This window comes from Alosa pseudoharengus, unplaced genomic scaffold, assembly GCF_046254945.1.
Source record: "Alosa pseudoharengus isolate Yale_2024_CS ecotype anadromous, Long Island Sound unplaced genomic scaffold, YU_APseudo_1.1 YU_APseudo_1.1_scf_26, whole genome shotgun sequence".
Classification (NCBI taxonomy): Eukaryota; Metazoa; Chordata; class Actinopteri; order Clupeiformes; family Clupeidae; genus Alosa; species Alosa pseudoharengus.
In genome coordinates this window covers 1,486,059-1,510,938 of record NW_027468701.1, presented here as the reverse complement: position 1 = coordinate 1,510,938, position 24,880 = coordinate 1,486,059, and the positions used below count along the sequence as shown (strand labels likewise).

Here is a 24,880-nt window from a genome sequence, read left to right as displayed (position 1 = left end):
ATGATTACGGTTTTCGGTATGTGTTCAATATGTTCATAAAGCACTGATAGGCCTATACAAGCTAAAATAGTTTAAAAAAGTGTAACAGTGTTTATTATGGAGCGACTGCTACTTCACATCCTCAGACCCCAGGTCTGCCACTCTGCCACCGGCTCCAGTTTACATACCAGGAGAAGGTGGGCATGTAGGATGCAATCATATACCAACTGCACAGAGCGCAATCTTATCTGGACAAGGGGAAAAGTGCTGTGAGAAGAATGTTTTTTGATTTCTCCAGTGCCTTTTGTTAACTGTGAAATATAATTTGTTGTATTTACTATGAAATCACCTAGGAACTTTTATTGTGTAGAAAACACCTAGGGACTGTTATTGTATAGGAACCGGATGTTGATTGTGTGCAGTTCATGAGCGAGTGTGGATGACGGTGGTCATTAAAAGTTAGAGAACTTGACGTTGTGTCTTATCTTTGAATAACATTGGGAGCAGAGGATGGTTAGCAATTATAAAGTTCCGCCGACCTTCGATGAAGGCAAACCCTACGAAAGCTGGAAGAATGAAGTCGAAATGTGGACACGAGTTACAGATCTTGTGAAAAAGAAACAAGCACTGGCAGTGGCTTTGGCGCTATCGGGAAGAGCGAGAGAAACTGCGATGGAAATACCGGTAGAAGATTTAAATAAAGACACTGGCATGCTGACTTTCACAACAGAGCAAAGACGTCAGAGGGGCAAGACGTGGTCCAAAAATGAACAGCAAGAGACACCTCTGCCTGGCACTAACCCTTTGGACAGGTATGGGCGCAGATCAAAGTGTGCCATTTGCCAAAGTACGTTCCACTGGACTAAAGACTGCCCACACAAGGGTGAGCAAATCAAATTTACCCACTGTGAGACTGACAACGTTGAAGAGTGTAATATCACTCTCTTTACTAAAGAGTCACCAACAGACGCAGAGATTTTTTTAACTGAATGTTTTGGCTCTGCAATAATAGATACAGCATGTACACGTACCGTGTGTGGAGAAGAATGGCTAGATAGCTATATCGCAGGACTAAGCCATAAGGAATTAGAGAGTCTGAAGAAGACAGAGCAATGCAGTAATAGACCATTTAAGTTTGGTGATGGAAAAGTGGTCCATTCCACCAGAAAACTGAAAATTCCTGCTAAGATAGGCCAAACGAAGTGCAGTATTGAGACTGAAATAGTTCCAGCAAAGATTCCACTGCCTTTGAGCAAGGCATCCATGAAAAAAGCGGGGACTGTGCTGGATATGGAAAATGACAGTGCAGTGATGTTCAGTCAACCTGTAAAGCTGGATTTTACGAGCTCTGGTCATTACTGTGTGAACATTATGGACAAAGAGGGCAAAACCATGCCAAGTGATGACCATATCCTTGTAGCTGCTGAGGGTGTTGCTTCAAATGAAGACAGCAATGAGGACACAGAAAAGCAATGTGATGAGGAAATTCTGTCCATTTCAGAACAAATGAACAAAGTTGAAAAACAAAAAATCCTAGTGAAGCTTCATAGACAATTTGGTCATGCCTCTGCTGACAGATTGCTGAGGCTTCTATCTAGCTCAGGCACTAAAGATGCAGAATGTGCCATCATTCTTCAGAAAATTGTCAGTGAATGTGAGACGTGTCAGAGATACAGTAGGGCAAAACCAAGGACTGCTGTTGGTCTTCCACTAGCATCACAGCACAATGAAACCGTGGCAGTAGATCTGCATGAGCTTGAGCCAGGTCTTTGGTATCTCCACATTATTGATCAATTCACACGATTTAGTGCGGGAAGCCTTTTGACCACAAAGAAAGGATCTGAAATAGTTAAACACTTTATTCATGACTGGATAAGTGTGCATGGCCCACCTCAGAAACTATTCAGCGATAATGGGGGAGAGTTCAACAATGATGAGGTTAGAGACATGGCAGAAAATTTTAACATAGAAGTAAAAACAACAGCTGCATACAGCCCATGGAGCAATGGACTGATGGAGCGACACAATCAAACGCTGACTGAGATCATCATGAAAGTGAGGACAAGTAACGGCTGTGACTGGGACACTGCATTAGACTGGGCGCTTATGGCGAAGAATACCATGCAAAATGTTCACGGTTACAGTACTCATCAGTTGGTGTTTGGGCAGAATCCCAACTTGCCCTCAGTGCTGATTGACAAGCCCCCAGCTTCTAAAGCTCCAAAAGTAGTGAGTGGGTAGCAAAACACATCTCCGCTTTACATGCAGCAAGGAAAGCATTTACAGAGGCAGAGTGTTCGGAGAGAATAAGGAGAGCTCTGCGTAAACAACTACGCAGCACAGATGAGAGATACGAAATGGGTGACAAAGTGTACTATAAGAGAGTTGACAGTACAGAATGGAAAGGACCAGGAGTTGTAATTGGTCAGGATGGAGCAGTAGTGTTTATCAGGCACGGAGGAACATGAGTTAGGGTGCACTACCTCAGACTTAGGAAAGTGAACATGGAAGATGATGAACAACATGATAGCGACATGGAGGACACAGAAACCGGAGCAAACACTGAAGCACAGCCGGCAAATGATTGTATGGAGACACGTAATGACAAAGAACAGAAAGTTGACGTCCATCTGAAAACAGGACAAGTTCTAAACTAGAAATGCAATTCCAAGGAATTACCAGTGCATGAAAATGCTAAAGTTGTGATGTAAAATATCATGTATAGTTAAAACAGATAATACAGAGATGGTTACTATGGTGATGCTAGGATAGACATGGTGGTTGCATAGCTTAATAAAAGTTGATAGTTTAAAAGTAGACAACTAGTTTAATAGATAGTTTAAAAGTAGACCGTTTAAAAGTTGAAGGTAAGCAGTTATGCTAACTAGCATGTTAGCATGCTAAATATGCTAACCATATTACTTAGCTAACCTAGCTAATCATTTTTAGCAGTTTTGCTAAAAATGCTAACTAGCATGTTAACATGCTAGCATGCTAATAATTTTTAATAGTTATGCTAAAAATGCTAACTAACATGCTAACATGCTAACTATGCTAACCATGTTACTTAGCTAACCTAACTAATAATTTTTAGCAGTTATGCTAAAAATGTTAACAATGCTAACATGCTAACTTTGCTAACTAGCTACAGTGGGTAGGAGTCATAGTTGATGAAGTGTTGACATAGTTGATGACAAGTTAAAAGTTGTTGATAGACAGCTAGTGAATGTATATAGTTTAAAAGTTGAATGTAGATAGTTTAAAAGTTGTTGATAGACAGCTAGTGAATGTATATAGTTTAAAAGTTTAAAAGTTGAATGTAGATAGTTTAAAAGTTGTTGATAGACAGCTAGTTTAATAGATAGATAGTTTAAAAGTAGACCTTTTAAAAGTTGAATGTAAAAAGTTCAGTAGTTTAATGGGTTACATTGTTTAACAGTGGATTATTGTAGTGAGGACTTTTATTTTGAAACAGTATTGGGCAGAGGAAACAGTTGAATAGGATGTGTAGTCTTAATTGACCCAGATTGTATGCTTAAAGCCTGACGGTGTGTTTCCACACAGCGAAACACCTCGCGATTTTCGGCCAGCGAAATTTCGCCTCGGGGGCGTGACGGCGAAACCGCTAACCTAGACTGCAGTGTCTAGCCAGTGGTGGCAAGCGAGCTAATTAGGCTAATCAGCTAATTCAAACATTTAAGTACTTAATGAAGATATCCAGGGGTCTTTATGCCTCGACTAAGTTGATGTTGCCTATAAACAACAATTCATGTTCATAGAAACAACAAGGTCAATAAGACATAATATATTTCATACCTGTGTTGCAGCATGTAGCCTAGCTGTCTAGCTAGGTTTACAATGCAATCCAATGTCCTAAAATACTAGCATTTCGCCTGTCAGCTAGCTAAAAAAGATCGAGTGCTTAAACTAACATATATAGTGGTTTATTTAGTGGTGTATGTGCTCTGACTAAGTTTGTGTGGCATATAAACCACAATTCGTGTTGATACAAGTGCCAATGTTTGTGTAGAAACATTTAATCACATACAAATGTTCGCGTTACAGCTCAGGTAGTCTCCGCCATCTTGGTCAGACTTTTTTGTAACTCCCGCCTCCAAACACAAAGACGCGGACCTGATTGGTTCTCGAATGGTCCTCATTTAAATAAAGTTAAACTTTGGCCAACTTTGTTTCGCCTGCCTCGGCGATTCGCTTTCATTTCGCCCAACTAGGGCGAATTTCGTCTCCATTCAACCTCAATGAGAGCGACGCAAAATTTCGTTGTGTGGAAACACACCGTGAGGCTGCAGGTGGCCTGAACACCTGCCATAGGATTCTAATTGCTTAATGGCCGTATTATGATGTCATAATCGGCAATGTTAAGTCTATGGGGATTTTTAAAAAGTTTTTCTTTAATAGTTTAAAAAGTATAAAAGTTTCAAAGTTGAAAAGTCATACCAACCCGATCTGTTTGAAGACCTACGTTACAAAGTTTGAACGAAGTTTCTAAGTTAAACTGTTCAAGAGAAATTGCGTACGGAAAAAGTGGTAAGCGGAATAATAAGAAGAAGAAGTTGCCTAGGAAGAACAGTACAGTGCATTTTCATGCACTGTAATTACAGAGATGCCCACAGTGGGACTTTACACAGAGCAGAAGTTCTTGGGCGTGCTGGCAAATCTACATACAAAAGCTGGTACAATCTGCTATTCATTGAGCCAAGCAATGTTGCAGGAAAGACAGATGCAGTTGATATATCAAAGTTGGAGAACCTTCAGATAGAATCCATTATTGCTGATGTTAGGTATAATACCACAGATAACAGTGAGGATGTGTTGATCACAAAAGATCTATCCTTTGACATAGCTAAACAGGAAGAGATGAAGAATTGGAGAGATAACAATGTGTTTGAAATTGTTCAAGATGAAGGACAAAAGCGCATTAGCACCAGATGGGTATGCACCCTTAAAGAAACACCCACTGGATTGGTACCAAAAGCAAGGTTGGTGACTAGAGGTTTTGAAGAATTACAAGTGTCAGAACTGCAAAAGGATTCACCAACTCGTGCTACAGAGTCGCTTCGACTACTTTTGGCTGTTATCTGTCAAAGACAATGGACCCTACATTCTATGGATATAAAAGCTGCATTCCTACAGGGAGTTGAACTGTCACGTGACATCTATCAGACCTCCCTCCGAAGCAGACTGTACTGGAAAATTATGGAAGCTCAGAAAGTGTGTGTATGGGCTGGCAGATGCTTCCCTGTACTGGTACAACAGGGTGAAGGAAATGGTGCTGAAAGCAGGAGGCAAGATGTCCATGGTCGATCCAGCTGTTTTCTATTGGACAGATCAGGACTGCAATGTGAGTGGGGTACTTCCCTGTCACGTAGATGACTTCATTTGGGGAGGCACAGACAGTTTCTCCAATACAGTAATACCCCACCTTAGGTCTGTATTTCAAGTTGGACGTGAGGGACATGACAACTTCTGCTATGTGGGGATAGACATTGTAACTGTTGACAAAACTGTGCAAATACACCAGGAGAACTACATTCAACATATGCAGCCAATACATGTGGCTCCTTCACGAGCCGTGCAACATGACTCTTCTCTTTGTGAAGAGGAAAAGGATCAACTCAGGTCAAAGATAGGTCAGATTCTCTGGGTGGCGAGGCAGACCAGGCCAGACGTCTTGTTTGATGCCAGCTACCTAGCTTCTAAGCTTAAAAATGCAACAGTGCAAACAATACATGAAGCAAACAGAATAGTGTGCAAATTGAAGTCCAAGAAAGTAGGTTTAATCTTTCACCATTTGGATAGAGACAGTGCTCTCAAGATTGTAGTGTTCAGTGATGCCTCATTTGGAAACCTCACAGATGGGGGCACTCAAGGAGGGCACCTGATAGTTTTGATGGGAGAAGATGGCACATTTTCACCACTTTCTTGGCAGTCTAAGAGAGTTAAGAGAGTGGTGAGAAGCACGCTTGCTGGAGAAACTTTAGCAATGTCTGAGGAAATAGATAATGCCATTTTTCTTGCTACACTGTTTTCTGAATTGGCCACAGGGGGTGCCGAGCGTGCTCCACCTTTAATCTGTGTAACTGACAATTATTCACTTGTTGATGCACTTAAGTCCACAAAGTCTGTCTCTGAGAAGAGACTTTGCCTGGAAGTGAGTAGTATCAAGGAGCTTGTCCAAACACAGAAAATTGAGCGTGTTCTGTGGAACAACACAAAAGAACAACTTGCAGACTGCTTAACCAAAGAGGGGGCCTCACCTCAACAGTTGCTGAAAGCACTGAGTGAGGGACACTGGAAACTTGACTAAAATATATAGATTATAGAGTTTTTGTTGTACTCTTATTCATAACAACATGGTACTTGAATACTGTTAAAAGGTAAATTGTTTTGCACTGTTATTATGTTCACTTTATTGGAAAGTCTCAGGGTTTACATTTTTTTTTATTTTAAGAAGAGAGTGAGTTTGTTAACTGTGAAATATAATTTGTTGTATTTACTATGAAATCACCTAGGAACTTTTATTGTGTAGAAAACACCTAGGGACTGTTATTGTATAGGAACCGGATGTTGATTGTGTGCAGTTCATGAGCGAGTGTGGATGACGGTGGTCATTAAAAGTTAGAGAACTTGACGTTGTGTCTTATCTTTGAATAACACCTTTAACACCATTCAGCCGGTCAGATTGAGACAAGCTTGTGCAGATGGCGGTTGATGCTCACCTGGTATCCTGGATCACAGACTACCTGATGGAGACCACAGTTCATCACGCTGAAGGACTGCTTCTGTGATCAGAAGCACCGGAGCGCCTCAGAGGACTGTGCTTTCACCGTTACTGTTCACCATTACACATCTGTCTTCAGCTACAATTCTGAGTCATGCCACATGCAGAAGTTTTCGGATGACACTGCAATTGTGGGGTGTATCAGGGATGGACAGGAGGATGAGTACAGGAACCTGGTGGATGACTTTGTGCGATGGTGCAGGCTCAACCAGCTCTGCAGCTGAACGCAACAAAGACCAAGGAGATAGTGGTGGATTTCAGGAGATCCTGAGGAGGCTGCGGTCATTCAATGTCCGCAGTAAGCTCCTCTGGATGTTTTACCAGTCAGTCATTGCCAGTAGGGCTGTAACGATACACCAACCTCACGATTAGGTAGTGCTGGGCGGTATACCGGTTCACACCGTATACCGGTGTATATTTTCGTTATGATATGAATTTTTAATATACCGCCATACCGGTGTATTTGATTACACAACGTTTGGAACGCTGTGCCGCGCGACAGTGTTTCAGACGGGACTTTTTTCACACGCACGCATGATGCCACTGCGAGGCATAGTGAGGGTAAACACAAAACACCTGAAGTTTTTCCCCTGAAGTATGACCCTTAATTTAATTTCTCCTTAGATAAGAGGTTTATTTAAGGGTGTTGCACAGAATACCTTAAATTGTTTCTTTAGTTAAGGAAAAACGTTAAGGGATTCTGCATTGAAAGGGATTTACCGTCACGAAAATTCTATTGAGAACAGCTGTAGTTAGCTGGCTAGTAGGTGATGTCGTTAGTTAGCAACCCACAGTGAAGTTTAATGAGCTTATCATTCATCTCACCTTAAGAGTATTCGCTGAAATTAGCCAGGTAGCAAGTAAAGCATGTTATAGACATGCACTGAGCAATACTAGCTGGCTAGTTAGAAATTATCCTGACTGTCATCAGTGCACGCACCAAAACTAACTTTTTTGTTAATGTTTTGCCTAGCGAACCGAATCGAAGCTCATGGCAGGCTAACAAGACATCCACATGAAGTTATCGTTAGCCTACCACTAACATCATGTAAACCACACAATAACAATAAGGCATGTTTCTGATAGGTCTATTTGACAGAGTATGCATATTAGCAGAGAGGTTTCATTTTAAATTGTATACATTTCAAAAAAGTATAAAGTTGCACTACTTTTTGTATTGATTTTATAGGCTACAAGATGTTTGTGAAATTTGCACAGTAAAAGTTCTGTAAAAGTTCTGTTTCCCCTACAATGTATTCATCAGCGGCGCAGTGGCGAATTCAAGCGCCACTGCAAAAAAAGTTGCCTAATTAAAAAAAAAAAAGTAGACGCAGGTGAACTTCAGGAACAGCTGCCGTTCGTTCAGGTTTCATGTCAACAAATAATAGTTGGCTAACGTTAAAGGCGCAGTCAGGGATTCCACAGGAGATCACGCTTGTTTGTGTTTATTTTTAAGTTTATTAGAAGACGCAATTTTGTGCAAAAAAAACGTAGGCTACAGTATGTTAACCAAGGAACCAAATTAAACACGCCAGCGAGATAGCTCGCCCCTACCTTCAGTAGCCTATTCCCAGATAAATTCTACGCATTGTTTCGTTTTTGTTTGTGATACAGGCAATGCTTTCAAGCCCTGTGTTGCTAACATACCTAGGAGGTGAAACTAAGGTCAAGCTAGCCTATTGGTGGGTTTAATTGAATTTGAGTAATAGGATACGCAACCATTTACATCTGAGATGGTTTCTAATTCCTGTAGAGCTCACCAAAATTATAGATATGATACAAGACACTTATCTGCTATAATCCAAGATAGATTTTCTTCAAGTTTTTGACCATTTATTTTACCAAATGACATGGGAAACATAATTCATTTCATCCATTCATATTCAAATACACCATGCACAACAACGCTAAGTTAGCTTAAAACCATGAGAATCAAGCAAGCGTCACGGGCCGTCACGGCATTAAAGTTAACTTATGCACAGTACTAGAGATGTCCGATAATATCGGCCCACCGATATTATCGGCCCGATATTAGCATAAAAATGTAATATCTGTTAATATCGTTATCGGATTTTTTTTGCCTTAAAACCGATAAAATAATGCTTGCGTTACACCCAAATAGTGCCTATGCGCTCCTGAAGCGTTTACCGGCGCACAGATGATGACCTCATCAAGCTGCGTCTTGAAGCATACAAACAAGCGTGGATGGCTGCAGTAACAAACTTGCTCGCTCTGTTTCAACATTATGTCTGTGGTTTGGAATTGGCCATGGCCGTCGTAGCCCCTTGCGTTGGCCGTGACGCCCCTTTGAAAATCAGAGGTTTACAGGCCACGGTGGCCTTGGTGCCCCCTTCTTTAAATATTCTGCTTTGCGTCCTACTAATAGCGATATATATTTAGCCTATGGCCTATGGCCAAATTACGCAGTGGAGAAAGTGACAGCGCAAGAAAGTGCGTCCAAATTAACCCATTCTTCTCAGTTGAACTACTCGCGAAGTAGCCTACTCATCACACAGACATCACAAGTATAACATGAAAGAGCTTTTTCTAACGATGTTAGCCGCTAATTGCTGTGGTGAACGGTTCGCGAGAAAAGTAAATAATATCATTCAATTTAATCATAAATTCTACTGAAGGTTTTGCGTCCATCTCCCTACCCATTCATCTCGGTAGAATACTTCAGAACCCTTCGTTTAACATATGACAAACCATATATCAGAATAAACAGCAGACCTTACCGAACAGAAAGGTGTAAATCAGTCCCCTGTACAGTTAGCCGTTCTAGACTAATCCCGTTTTGAATTTGCAGTAAATTTCAACATACATGGATGTCTCCAAATTTGGGATTTAAGTTTTACACTGTGTTTAAATTGTTCCACATTATTTCATAACGGACCAAATACAAAACAAATATTACAAATGTCGCCTAGATATCGGTAAATCAGAGGACAGCTGACTATAAGAGTTTGTGAAAGTAGCCTTAATGATCACAAAATGCTAAGCATGCATCTAGGCTATTTGAGTTTCTTAAAGCTGAGCTGTGCTTAAATTGTTCAATACATGATTTCATAACAGGCCAAATATAAAATAAATGTTAAATATAGCCTAGATATCTGAAAATATTAGATGATCAGATGATTTACAGTTATATGTAATACGTCATGTTTTATGTTTTTGTAATGTTTCATACAGTGATGCAGGTCTACTGCAGTGAATACAACTTTGATCATTTTTATAGCCTACTACTGTATAGTTAACTTTGGCCTTGGTGCCCTGACATGTGGCCTTTGTGCCCCCCACCAAATATGCCCAACTGAAGGCCAAGTGGCCTTGCCCCTAAAATGGTGAAATTCCAAGCCTGATTGTGGGTATGGCCCGTTATGAAGGCCAGTCAGTCTTTTAGCCCCGTTCATTGGACTAATACTAAAGGAGGACTTTGTTTACTACTCTGGAAGGTCTGGACTGAAACTTTGTGCCTTCCTTGTTCTTATTGCACACTACCTTAATGTTGCATCTCTTTGTTGTTGCTCATGTAGAGCAGTGCTGATTGAGCCCAGTTTATAATTTCAATGATTGCATTAGCCCAAGTAATGGGCTAGGGACACAGGCTGCTTAGATTTGTACACCTTAAAATGTTTCATTTTTTGTACTTCACCTCAAGCCTGAAGTATTTTTTGTAGCTCAAACAAATGTTTTCAAAATTGTGCAGTATAGTTGCTTGCCACATTGTAATTGACTCATATTTGTGCATTCATTCAATTAAGGTGATTGAGTTTTAGTTAAAGAAACAGTTCATGAAGCATCCTACAAATGCAGGCTCATTTAACACAGAAAAAGGGTAGCCTGTCATACACTATGCCTGTTATTTTAGTTGGCTTTACATTCTGCTATGTTGCACATAGTTGTTCAGGTACAATGTTTTATCATTTGTGAAGAAGTCAAATTTGCCCTATTTGTTGTGGGCATTGTCAAGATTATCTCAGGGAGAGTGTAATCCAAACTGTTGTTTGAGACAATTAAAAAAAATAAAAATAAACATGGCACTTTTTCCCTAAATTAAGTTGAAGTATTTTTCTTATTTTGCACAGACAATGTTAACATTTGGAAAGCCTTGTTGCATTCAAGAATGCATCCAGTGGGGCATCACAATAACATTAAGCATGTTGTGTTAATTCCACAACAGGAGATATGTGATGTTACCTAAATTAGTTTTGAGGAAAAATAACCCATATATCGACATCGGTATCGGCTGATATCGGAATCGAAATTTGAGAGTTGGACAATATCGGCATATCGGATATCGGCAAAAAAGCCAATATCGGACATCCCTACACAGCACTGTATATTCTAAATAGTAATAGTTTGTAGTGACCTACAGTGTACAGTTGTACAGTGGCTAATACTAATAATGTAAATGAAAAAGGTGAAAGAAAAACATGAATAATGTTCTGCAAAGTTCTGCAATAATCATGCTTTGTAAATGCTTGCTTGTGTTGATGGTTATGTCATAATTTGTGACTCAATCTGTCCATTTCTTTCACAAAATCCACCAGAAGTCACCATTTAAGGAGTCATTTTTTCAAAATGTTCTCTTTTCTTGGGGGGGGGGGGGGGGGCCTTCCTACGATCAACAGCACAGGAAAAAATTCTAGGGGATTCGTATGTTCATTGTCAGACTTCACTCACGGTCATGCTCAACAGACAAGTTGAGGAGGTCCTTTGTCCCCAGGCAGGGCCATCCAACTTTTCAATGTCACACAAAAGGGAGGGGAGAAACTTTTCAGCATGAGCCTGTCTCTCAGCCCCTACCATCATATCACTCTGTCTGCTGTCCACCTGACTGTTTTACAGGCTTTTGTCTAAAGCGACATACAAATAACAACAGTGCAATAGTTCGATTAGTAAGACTACATTAAAGAGAATGGAAATAATAAACAACAATGTCAATTCAATCAATAGCCTAATGAAAATAAACAAATTATAAATAAGTGCGTGTTGAACAGATGCCTTTGGACCCCTCTTGAAAGACCCAAAACTATCAGAGGATCGGAGACCACTGGGCAACTCATTCCACCAACATGGAACCACTGAGGAAGAGTCTTGAATTTGAACTAGCGCTTATGGCTTATCAACACAACAGATGCTCATCAGAAGACCGCAGTGGGCGGTTGGGGATGTACATCTTGATCATTGAATTAAGATAGCAGGGAGCAGATCCAGTCAGTGTCCTATAGGCCAAAGTGAGAGATTTAAACTTAATTCTGGCCACTATAGGGAGCCAGTGGAGACAACCAGGAGAGGAGTTACATGTCCTCTTTGGCTGAACCAGGCGTGCTGCATCATTCTGAATCAGCAATCTTACTACACAAGCAGGTAGGCCAGTTACAATGAACTACAATAGTCCAGCTAGGAGATAATCATTGCCTGTACAAGAAGTTGTGTGGAATCTTGTCAGATAAGGTCTGATCTTCCTAATGCTGTAAAGGATAAACCAACATGATTTTGCAATTGAGGCTACATGCTCAGAAAAGTTAAGTTGGTCCTCAATTATGACGCCCAAGTTATGTGCCGATCTAAAGTTGGTCATCCTAGGCCCTACTGTTCTTGAGATATTCACAGAACGGTGTCCTGCCTACCCTCCTTTCGGGGGCCCGGTCCGGCGGGTGGGCGATGAATCAAAATGAAAAACAATGGTTCCGCATCATCCTACTACACAACAATCGCGACAAACAAACAAACTCAAACAAAATTCTCACCCTCCATATTAAAACCCAAAAAGTATAGGCTACACACGACAGCATAATAGGCCTAATAGCTCAATTGAACATTATTTTGATACTTAGCATTAGGGAGCCCTGTAAAAGTGTTTATGTCCATGCTTTATTTTATTTTCTTGTTTTGTTTTCATCTTGCACAGGTACAGGTGCCATTAATGGTCAAACCGTATGTTTTACCAAACGTCCACAGAGAAATGATGAGCTCACTGGGGGAAAGGAGGCTGCACTCTACATTACAGTAGGGGGGGTATTTTATTAACCACTTCCATAATGACACCCTAACAACCACCTTAGCAACCAACATGATTATCCTAGCAACCAACCTAGCAACTACTTTTATAGCATAGTAACCACTATAATTACCCCTAGCAACACCTTAGCAACCACCTCAAGTACCCTAGCAACAACCTAGCAACCGCTTCCAAAATGTCAACCTAGAAACCAACTTAGCAACCAGCATGATAACCCTAGCAACCAACCTAGCAACCACTTTTTATAGCATAGTAACCACTATAATTACCCTAGCAACCCCTTAGCAACCACCTCAAGTACCCTAGCAACAACCTAGCAACCACTTCCAAAATGTCAACCTAGCAACCAACTTAACTCATTGAGTGCCAAAAACGTAATATTACGTTTTTCCTTCCCATGCGTTGAGTGCCAAAAACGTAATATTAAGTTTTCAGCTTTTTTTTAAATTACGAAACTAGACACTCTAACACACCTTATATGTGATTTTGGGAACTCTGATGAATGGAAATGAAATATATGACGATCGTGAAACTCATGAAAACGCACAATCTGGACATTTTATCTGGACATTTTATCATAACTCGGTTGCCGCTTTGGGTCGAATCAGTGACGCATGCACGTCAGGTCAAAACGAGGCCATTTTCGTGGGTCTATCACTAGGTGGCAGTCTCGCCAGGTCTCGCTGATCACTTCCCGGAAAGTTTACACAAGTAAGTAATAGGGGTGGCACGGTTCACAAAATCTACGGTTCGGTTCGTATCACGGTTTAGGGTCACGGTTTTCGGTTCGGTATGGTTCTTGTTATTTTTTCTTTTAATCTTTAACACTCCAGAAACATATTTCAGCATATAGCTTAATCATCCACAATTAGGCTAGAGTATTTAAAGAATAGTTATCGTGTAATAATGCACAAACTGAATTTGACTTCACATAAAGCACATTATTGTCTGAGGAAACTTTAAGCTACAGTTGAGATTTTGATACAACAAGAGGGAAGACATTGATGATTTCAACAATCTTTTCATTTATTTGGCATAAAAGGCAGAATATGTACTATTGCCATCTGCAGGAACGTATGCCCCTTTTTGGCACACAAAGAAAGAAAGTGTAACTCTTGCATCTTAAATTAAATTCTTAAATTAAAGTGCAGTATTTGGAAACATAAAGTTCTTATCTAAAGTAAAAGTGCCACTGTAATATTTTAAATATTAAAAAACATGCTGGCTAGTGGCTATCAATAAATGCAATCCATCGGTGGTGAGAGCTACGTGGGCCGTGTCGGACAATTCTTTGACAAGTTTTTCTCGTGTCTCGTCGTATAGTTTTAGAACTACGGAGGTGCCGAAGTGTCGGCGGGAGGGAATGTTGTAGCGGGGCTCGAGTATTTTCATCAACTGACGAAATCCTTCACCCTCAATCACTATATGGCATCATATCTTTTGCAATAAACATCCCGATTGCTTTCGTTATGGCCATTGCCCTGGCCGAGTTATCACTGAGAGGCTGCTTAAATGCTGAGGACAGAAGTTGTTGGGTAGCCTGCGGCTCTTTCTTCCTTAAACTGTCTACAGACTCATTGGGGTGACGTCTTTTCATATGACCTAGCATGTTCGAAGTGTTGCCAAGAGCATACTGAACACGTGTTGCACAATGTTTGCACACAGTCGCAGTCTTTTCTGTGGTCTTAACTCCTCTATCATCATAGGTAACCTCAAATCCGAAATGTTCCCACACACCAGACCTATAAGAAGCTGGCGCATCCTGCAACTCCGGGCAGTCTTTGTCTCTCGCACTTGCCATTTCTAAAGACTCCAGTCGCGCGCAGCACTCAAAACTATACTCCTACTCTCGCGCAAAAGGGAAACACATTGTCACATGGGAATCAATTGCGCATGCCATAACTAGCCTGAACCGTAGGACCGTACGACGAACACACACTCCGAACCGTGACATGCCATCCGCACGGTTCGGAGCATTTTTCAAAAACCGTGCCATCCCTAGTAAGTAACAGGCAACACTTCATATTTCATGAAAGATGTTATATCTCCATTTCTAGAAAAAAACAGCGACTTTGATGAAAGTTAGCCACTGTTTAGCTTGGGAGTTCTCAGGAACAGAGGCGTGTAGAAATACACGGTTTGCACCCACCGAGAGCTAAAAGTCTCACCTTTTAATCGAGCTATTGTATGTGTTCATAGCTATAACACAGAATATGCTGTGGCTGTACAAAAATCATCAACAATGGTCTAGATTGCTGGCACTCTAGGACAAAGCTCCCAAAAACAGCTTGGCATTCAATGAGTTAACAACCAACATGATTACTTTAAGAACCAACCTAGCAACCACTTTTTATAGCATAGTAACTACTATGTTTACCCTAGCAACATCTTAGCAATCATTTTAAATACCCTAGCAACAACCTGGCAACTGCTTCCAAAATGTCAACTTAGCAACCAGCATGATTACCCTACCAACCAACATAGGAACAACTTTGCATGCACTATATTTCCTTTAACATGATTACCCCATCAACCAACCTAGCAACCACTTATTATAGCATAGTAACCACTATAATTACCCTAGCAACCATCTCAAGTACCCTAGTAACAACCTAGCAACAACTTCTAAAATGTCAACCTTGCAACCACCTTAGCAACCAACATCATTACCCTAGCAACCAGCCTGGCAACCACTTTTGATAGCATAGTAACCACTATAATTACCCTAGCAACCACCTCAAGTACCCTAGCAACCACCTAGCAACCAATATGATTATTTCTAGCAACCACTTATTATAGCGTAGTTACCAGAGATGGGACCAAGTCACTGTTTGGCAAGTCACAAGTAAGTCCCAAGTCTTAGCAGTCAAGTCCAAGTCAAGTCCCAAGTAAATACAGAGAAGGGCAAGTCGAGTCCAAGTCCAAGTCACATCAAAGCCAAGTCGAGTCCAAGTCCAAGTCCCAATCTTTTTCAAGTCCTAAACAAGTAATCAGGTACTCTTCACTTAATAATGCCATTATTAGACTATCGATCATAATTTTAGCACTTACATCTAATCCACAGTATTTTTTTTATAAATACAGATTAAAACATGTTCAATGTTTCTGTCTTGCAATCTTTTACGACATGCGCATACCTGTGTAATATACACATGTGCATACCTGAGTAATCTGTACAAAACGTATAGCTACATGACACTCAGCACAGCTGCAAATATATATATTGTTTTTCCAAATTGCAGAGCCCACTGTAAGGATGAGTAATAATTTGACTGATGGCATTTCACTGCGCTATGCCACAGATTTGCCTGCAAACAATTATTATTATTATTATTATATTATTATTATATTATTATTATCGGTATTATATTATTATTAGGCTGTCTGCCAGTGGCGACTCATAAGGGAAGCCAAGGTCAACACTTTTATATTATTTAAAAGATAATAATGACAGTAATTTTGTTTTAAAGTATTAATTTCTTAAGAAATACTACACATTTGATGCTGTTTATCTTATTTGTAAATGGTGCACTGTCACTTTAAGCCCATTGTGCCACTGTCCACACGTTCTCATAATGATCTTTTTTTACCAGCTCCATTCAGCCTATGGCTAGTCCACAAACTCAAACATTGTTTGTGCCACATGTATAGCACAATATTAACAATGATAAGCATGATATTAAGTTGGGACAAACAGCTTTCATTCCTTTGGAAAGAGAAGCATGTATGACATGACGCTTGCTTGACATTTTCTGTTTGCAATTAAAAGTGAATTAGCCTATGAGCCTGGTAGCCAGTAGCCACCTAGCTACAGTAGCTGAGTGGAATGCGTTTCAATCTGCATATCATGTGCTTCATGTAAATAAATTATAGAATACTTCAAGATTCACCAGTTCCATTACACAAAGGCAAAGACAACTCTTCTTGTCCACTTTCCAAATCACAGTGAGTGCAGCTAGTATGTCATAGTGACCTGGATCTCATAGTTTATAACAGTAGGCTAGTGAGAACCGGATAAATTCGCAATCTCCTCTAATCTCGTATTTGTTGCCTTCACGATTTCCTTTTATACGTTCCTTATATTTAAAAGAAAATATCAATTATCAACAATGACAAGCCAGCTGGAACCTACTCGTTTTCTCTCCCTCTCGTGCGTGCTTAGATGCGTTCTTAATTAAATGCAGTAGGCTAGCATAAGTTCAAGTTGGATCTTCATGGAGAGGTCTCGAAAAGTATCATCTTTATGTAACATGCTGTTGGTGCATTTTAACATTAAACGTTCTCTAACAAGAGTGCAAATCAGTTTGCAGTAAAGCTACTATTTATTGGCTAAATATTGGTCCTTCCTCGGTCTCTTGGTGCCCTACACACAGTGCGTAACACGTGTGGGGGTAGCGGCAGCACTGAACTGTGCTCTGGCCACTTGTCTCCGCTATTTTAATTTTTTATTTTTTTTTAGTCGCGGAGGGAAAGCGTCTCTGGGGTGACTGGTCCACGATCAGGAAATTTAGTTTTTGATTCGAGACAGGTCAAGTCATCACAAGTCAAAGAGGCAAAGTCCGAGTCAAGTCTCGAGTGAATAGTATTCAAGTCCAAGTCGAGTCGCAAGTCATGCAGATTTTTATCAAGTCAAGTCTGAAGTCATTAAAATCATGACTCGAGTCTGACTCGAGTCCAAGTCATGTGACTCGAGTCCACATGTCAGAGAACACAGCCACCCCGGCTGCACTCTCCACTAACCTTACACTATCCCACACCCCTCGTCCATCTGGACGAGGAGGTGGGACGGGCCTGCTGATCTCCAACAAATGGAAATTCACCCCGCTACTGCCTTCAAACAAATATGTCTCATTCGAATTCCATGCCATCACAGTGATCGCCCCAGCAAAACTCTACGTGCTGGTCATCTACCGCCCTCCAGGCCAACTAGGCGACTTTTTGGATGAACTTGACACTCTGCTGTCCTCCATCCCTGAGCATGACTGTCCGCTTCTTCTTCTCGGCGATATCAACATCCACTTAGATGCCCCAGGCTCAGCGGACTTTCTGGCCCTGATCCACTCCTTTGACCTCAAACTGGTTCAAAGCCCACCGACACACAAAGCTGGCAAAGAGCTTGACTTGATCTTCACTCGGAACTGCAGCACAGACACCCTCACGGTGACGCCTCTCCATCTTTCTGACCACTTCTTCATCCGGTTCAACGTCAGCCTGACAGAACAGCCTCCGCCTCCTCAGCCGATGGTCACGTTCCGCCGCAACATCCGGAACCTGTCTCCAACGCACTTTTCCTCTGTGGTTGCCTCCGGTCTACCTCCACTCAACACCTTCTCCTCTCTGGAGGTTAATGAGGCCACAGACTCGCTCTGCTCCACACTGAGCTCGTGTCTAGACGAGCTGTGCCCTCTTACCACAAGGCCAGCTCGATCCAAACACTCTCATCCATGTCTAAATGATACCCTCCGATCGCAGCGCACCAGACTCAGAGCCGCGGAGAGGAAATGGCACAAATCCAAACTAACAGATGACCTCAAAAACTACCAGACACTCCTGGCCTCCTTCTCAGCCAGCATCACTGCTGCTAAGACGGCTTTCTACAATGACAAAATCAACAGTGCTACAGACACTCGAAAACCAGGGCGACCGCTCGGTCATCAGTACTCATTCTGCTTGACTTATCGGCTGCCTTTGACACGGTTAATCACCGCATCCTTCTCTCTATACTCGCTAACATGGGAATCTCCGGTTCTGCTCTCTCCTGGTTTGAATCCTACCTCACAGGACGCTCGTTTAACGTATCATGGCTTGGTCAGCTATCTGCACCTCACCATCTCACCACAGAGGTCCCCCAGGGCTCAGTACTGGGCCCCCTTCTCTTTGCTATCTACACCACCTCCTTGGGACAGATTATCCGTTCGCATGGCTTCTCATACCACTGCTATGCAGACGACACACAGCTCTATCTGTCCTTTCCACCTGATGACCCCTTGGTTTCAGCACGGATCTCGGATTGCCTCTCAGACATAGCTACATGGATGAAGGCACACCACCTCCAGCTGAACCTCTCAAAGACTGAACTGCTGGTCCTCCCAGCTAAACCTACCATACACCACGACATCAACATCAAATTTGACTCTCTGTCTGTTTCACCTACCAGGACTGCAAGAAATCTAGGAGTTGTTCTCGACAACCAACTAAACTTCTCAGATCATGTTGCCTCAGTCGCCCGGTCATGCCGTTTCGCACTCTACAATATACGGAAAATCAGGACTTACTTAAATCAAGATGCCACCCAACTTCTGGTTCAGGCAATAGTCATCTCACGACTCGACTACTGCAACGCCCTCCTGACAGGTCTCCCAGCCTGCGCAGTGAAACCACTTCAGATGATCCAGAACGCGGCGGCGCGCCTGGTCTACAACCAACCCAAGAGGGCACATGTTACCCCGCTACTCATCCAGCTACATTGGCTACCTATGGCGGCCCGCATCAAATTCAAGGCTCTAACGATTGCCTACAAAGTAGTCTCCGGTTCTGCTCCCACCTACTTGAATGCCTTCATACAGACATACGCTACCTCCAGACCGCTGCGCTCCTCAGACGAACGACGTCTAGCTCTACCTCCGGTACGCTCAGGCCAATCCAAACTTTTCTCATCTGTTGTTCCTCGCTGGTGGAACACACTGCCAGCTCCTACAAGGGCAGGGACATCCCTCCCCATTTTCAAAAAACTCCTGAAGACCCAGCTCTTTAGAGAACATCTCCTCTCATAGCAACACTTACAACAAGTCTTGCTGATCCTAGCACTCACCAGCCGTCTTAAACTGACACGTAACTGTTAAAAACAGCACTCACTGATGCACTTATTCTTACTGTACTCTAATGTTTTTTTAAATTGTCCTAATATTGTTGAGAATTGCTCTAAACTTAAACTGTTTACCATGTTGTTAGTCGCTTTGGCCAAAAATGCGTCAGCCAAATGTAATGTAATGTAATGTAATGTAATGTAATGTCTGGTAGTTACCACTATAATTACCCTAGCAACACCTTAGCAACCACCTCAAGCACCCTAGCAAAAACCTAGCAACCGCTTCCAAAATGTCAACTTAGCAACCAGCATGTTTCAAACACACACATGACAAAATAATTAAATGAACTACAAGGCTTATCAGGACTGCAATTTCACACCAAGCAATTTCTACCCATTTCTACATATTAATGAAAATTCTGACAACATAGGCAAACATTAAAACCTGTTCTGCATAGCACAGGGTCGGTATCGACCCAAATCACTCGTTCAATCACTAATCTCAATGTAAAGTATATCGTAGCCGAGTCATTGTGCTAGCTACATAGTCATGGCATACACCATTGGAAAGCCATGAGCCTCAGGATTCATTTGAGATCCGTGTCGACTGAATGAAACCCATCCCGAACGGCTAAAACCTACAATTTGTATCACTAGTCACGTTTCCAAATGCCCCCACCACCACCGTGTCTCCTCACATTACAGCCTTTGTGTACATCCCGGGCTTCAGGCTACCCCAACATGCTTGGTGTCATACTGTTCACAAGAAGCACGAGAATCCGAATATCCACCGTGTTTTGTCGACATTACGTTTAGAAGATGCATAATTCCACCCAAACAGTACCGTTTAGTTTGTAAAAAAACAAACGATAACTTTTCTCTGACAGAAAACCACATAGTTCGTATGCTTATCCTATGTATCGCCGGGATTCACACCACTCAGCGTGTTCAGGAAGCTCTCCTGAGTACGTAGACACCAGTGACAACTTTGTGTGACGTACCGTTGTCGAGAAACACGTGTTAGAAGCATGATAGCCATGCGAGCTGGCTAATGGATAAGTTAGCTTTGATTGACAATAGCTCTGGCCTATGACAAGCTACGAGGATGGTTCAAAGATCGTCTTGTAGCCAACGAGTAGACCTTTCGAATGACGTATGGTACAACCACCTCCGGTGAGGGGAACTCTGGGAAATTGAGTCCACCTTCGTTGTGCATAACGATAGCTTACTAGTACGACCGGCTCGTCAGAGGAATACAGTCGCAATTTTTACAGTTAGATAGATAGATAGATACTTTATTGATCCCCAAGGGTAAATTCAAGGATCATTTGGATCTTTTGAAGAAGAAGAAAGCAGAAAACATGCCGAAAAGACAGGCAAAGAAGAAGAACGTGGAGGTTGAACCAGCTGAGCATTTCCACACAAAAATGGCTCTAAAGGGGTCATACTTCATTGTACAAACATTTCCTTAGATATTTATCTTCACAACACCTGGGAGTGGGCCTCTGATGTGTTTCAGTGGCCCTTTTAGGGACTTTCACATCTGAAATGTGGCCATTTCCAGGGATTTACATAACCGCCTGAAAGAAAAAGCAATATTCCAGCTACTGTAGCACCTTGACAGTACATAACAGAGTCATTCTGACAGTTTCTAAAAATTCTACAAGGTCTCAGCTTTCAGGGGATACCAGGCATTTGATGATAGGTCACAGTATGAGGACACAGGAGCTATTACAATAGACGCTGTGCAAAATCCCAAAAATAGGCCCATATGCATATCAGGTTAACATGGCACATAACTCGTTCTCTCAGCTGTTCAAACTGACACTGGATTGCAATAGGCCAAACAGAGTCCCACCCTCACACGCCCCCCTTGGGACATCTAAAAGCTATATTAAGACAAGTTCACAGTTTAAGACAAGTTCAGAGTGGCTATATACTCTTTCTATCTAGTTGTATAAAGGAATACAGTCTAAGTCAGGCCACTACAGTGGAACACAACAGTGGAAAATAATATGTCTAACTACATTTGATAATCCACATGAGAATCCAGTACAAAGAATGGTATGAACACCTGCAGTTCTTTTTGGAAGGCTAAGCTTATATTGAATTGAATGTGTGTTTTTATTTACTCAATAAAGATGTCAAATTGAACCAAATAAATACAATAGTAATGATCAAATATTAATTAAACATGCAAAAAACGAACTAATGTAAAACAATAAGAGGTGTGTATGAGGAGTTGTCTGTGTTCCAATCACTTGGAATATTTGTGCTTAACTGTATTGTGATGTGTGTGTGGATGTGCTAATCCTGATGGCTTGTGGTTAGAAGTTGTCCCTGAGTTGTGCACATAGGTAGGATTTTTTAAAATACTACCATCAACATACAGTTAAATGTTTGATAGAAAAAGTCCAGGTGCTAGCTACATGACAGGACTACGGAACGCATATTTCAAAACGGTCTTTTTTTGGTGAGCTTACATTAGCGATTTCGATTAGCAGACGTTAACTATTAAATATTGTACAACGAGGTAACACAAAATTACAGTAAATGTACTTCTAACAGTGGATTGTGAGTTTTCTTTTTCATTGAGCTTTCGTGATAGTATAACTCGACAGGTAGCCCAGTTTGACAGAACAGCAGCGTCGAGGCTCTTTTACCGTCTATGGTGTTCCCTATCTGTCTCTACTGGGACTAGCTAGCTAACTAACGTGACTTCAGAATGGCTGGTTACAGGCACCGTTGCACCAGAGACGGTTGATAAAGCTACGCCTATGAGTCCGGAACTAGTGCCATTTCGTTTCACTGGTGAATCATTTTATGCTTGGTAACTAACGTTACTGTGCGTGTTATCCTAACACAACGTCAGCTAACGTTATATAGGTCCACATGTCCCTTTTAGCTAACATGCTAACATGAGCGATGTCAAGTTAAAGTAACATTGTGATTAAAGTCACCGCTAGATTTCTGACTAAAGCAACACAAAGTTACACTTGTACCATGCAGCTGTAACGGTAATCATTTTGAAATAAACGCAAACGCTAAAGGCTAACGTTAACGTTAACCATCAAATGACGTTAACTTTAGGCAACTTCATTGACACCAAAACACTACCATGTTAGCATCGCATGGCCAATCTGTTTAAATTCTGCTTATGTTAAAATTACCTGTTAAACGTGTCAATCATTATACGTTGATACAAGTTACCATTAACGTTAATGTTACCTTAATAAGTTTTTCGTGCACCCCTGGCCGGCGTGAATCTTCCACTGAGCAGGTCAGGTCGATTGCTGCGCATAGTGCGTTTATCGGGCAGTCCTACTGCGTCATGACGCCCTCCTGAACCTACGGGGGAAATGGTTAAACCTAACCGCTAACATATCTATACATACACATTTTCTGTACCTTAACCACAATGATTTGCTTACGTTTGTGATAATAGCCTAATCTCAAGACTTGAGCAACTGTTACCCCTTTGCACTGTGAAGTTATCAAAGTAGATCTGTTTACGTGGACTACCTGATGCAACAAGCCATTCTCTTTCAGTAGGCCTGGCTATGTTCAACCACACAGTCTTCGATCCATGATTTCAGCAGAAGCAAAGGCAAATCACTGCTTGTCAGTATGGCCATGTGTTTTAGGGTCAATGACGTGACGCTCATTTTTTTGTGTACATATGGGTTACATACATTTAAAATGGTTAAAATTTGAAAATAATTTGACAAATTATTTTCAAATATCATTTTCATCAAACCCTAATCTTAAAGTTTTGGATTTATTTAATTTTGAAAGAGTATTAACTGAATTTGGGTAAAATTGTCAACACGGTGTAACCACAAAAACATGAACCAAATAATTACACTTGTTGAAAAAAATGTGAAATTCTCTCCAAAATCCCTTCTAAAATAATCTGGCATGATCTTGCACAAGAACTTTTCTATATTTAATACAAGTAATGAAACCCCATTGTTCTGAACAGTGTTGGGCAAGTTACTTCAAAATCGTAATGTACTATGCATTACTTATTACTGTCATTTAAAAGTAATATGTTACATTATAATATTACTGTCTCTGAATTGTAAGGCATTACACTACTATTGCATTACTTTTAAGTTACTTTCACCAAAATATCTAGAAATATGGATTTGCCATTCTAAATGCAATTTATTACGCTCAATGCAGCTTGCTCTTCCAATGGAGGGAGATGTGGTATAGCATAATGACTGAGCTAGGCTTAAGGCAACAGTAGAATGCAATAGGCGCAGTGCTCATAATGCAATACAAGGAACAATCATAGTCAGAATGTTAAAAACCGACAAAAGGTCAAAGTCTGGTAAATTGTGATAGAAATACTGTAACTCATTAAAATCAATAGAGAGCCTACTATATTGTAAATCAAAGCTTAAAGGAACCGTATGTAAGATTGTGGCCAAAACGGTTACTACAATCACTTTCAAATTACTGTAGAGCGGTGTATCCCCTTCCCCTCCCCTCTGACTGGCAGAGTTGGCAACCGAATGACGAAACACTACTGACTTTGTGATTAGTAGATAGGTGGAGGGTGGCGCATTAGGCCAAAACACAACATGACAACATCAACATCAGTTGAGGGCTGCAACTTCACTTTTTAAATGACAATATCCTGGCCAGACTACTGTTGTCAGTGATATAAGTATTTGAAATGAACATGATTTCTTAATGTCTAGTGACATATCAGGGCAATTTTATGATTAATTGAAATACAATTTTTACATACGGTTCCTTTAATAAAGACATGTCAAGATGGTGGCCTGCTGGCCATTTCAGTGCCCTAAGTGAGTGGCTTTGAGTGAGTGACATTTAAATGATAACTCAAACACCTAAAGTAAAATAAAAGGCCTATTATTTACAGACCATTACTGTGTATTTTTAAACATTAATTTCTGAAGAAATGCTGTTTTACTTATAAATGGTGCACTGTCACTTTAAGAGCATTGATCTTTACTTGTCATAATGCCCTTTTGCCAGCTCTTGTTTACAAGCCTTATTTGTTTGAGTTACATTGATAGCACAATATTAACAATAATATGCACAATGTTAAGTTGTTTTAAGCAACCTTCATTGCTTTGGAAATGGAAGTATGCAATGACATGTTGCTTCACATTTCGTTTTGCGAATACAAGTGAATTATGAGCCTGGTATCCACCTATAATAATAATAATAATAATAAGCTTTATTTGTATAGCACCTTTCATACACAGAATGCAGCTCAAAGTGCTTT

General features: G+C 41.0%; 1 protein-coding gene across 4 annotated transcripts in view; it reads right to left on the bottom strand.

The window, feature by feature from the left end:
• Nucleotides 1-23,145, bottom strand: part of LOC143099263 (ornithine aminotransferase, mitochondrial) — a 132,306-nt gene extending 109,161 nt beyond the window's left edge. Inside the window, exons 1-2 of one of the 4 annotated variants that reach the window (XM_076262357.1) lie at nucleotides 23,049-23,145; nucleotides 22,846-22,965 (exon numbers count right to left, since the gene is read on the bottom strand). The gene's annotated coding sequence lies outside the window, so the exon portion shown is untranslated. Of the gene's footprint in view, nucleotides 1-22,845 lie in introns of all 4 variants that reach the window. The other 3 variants (XM_076262359.1, XM_076262358.1, XM_076262356.1) reach the window with 3 other exon arrangements.
• Between the last annotated feature and the right edge of the window lie 1,735 nt (nucleotides 23,146-24,880).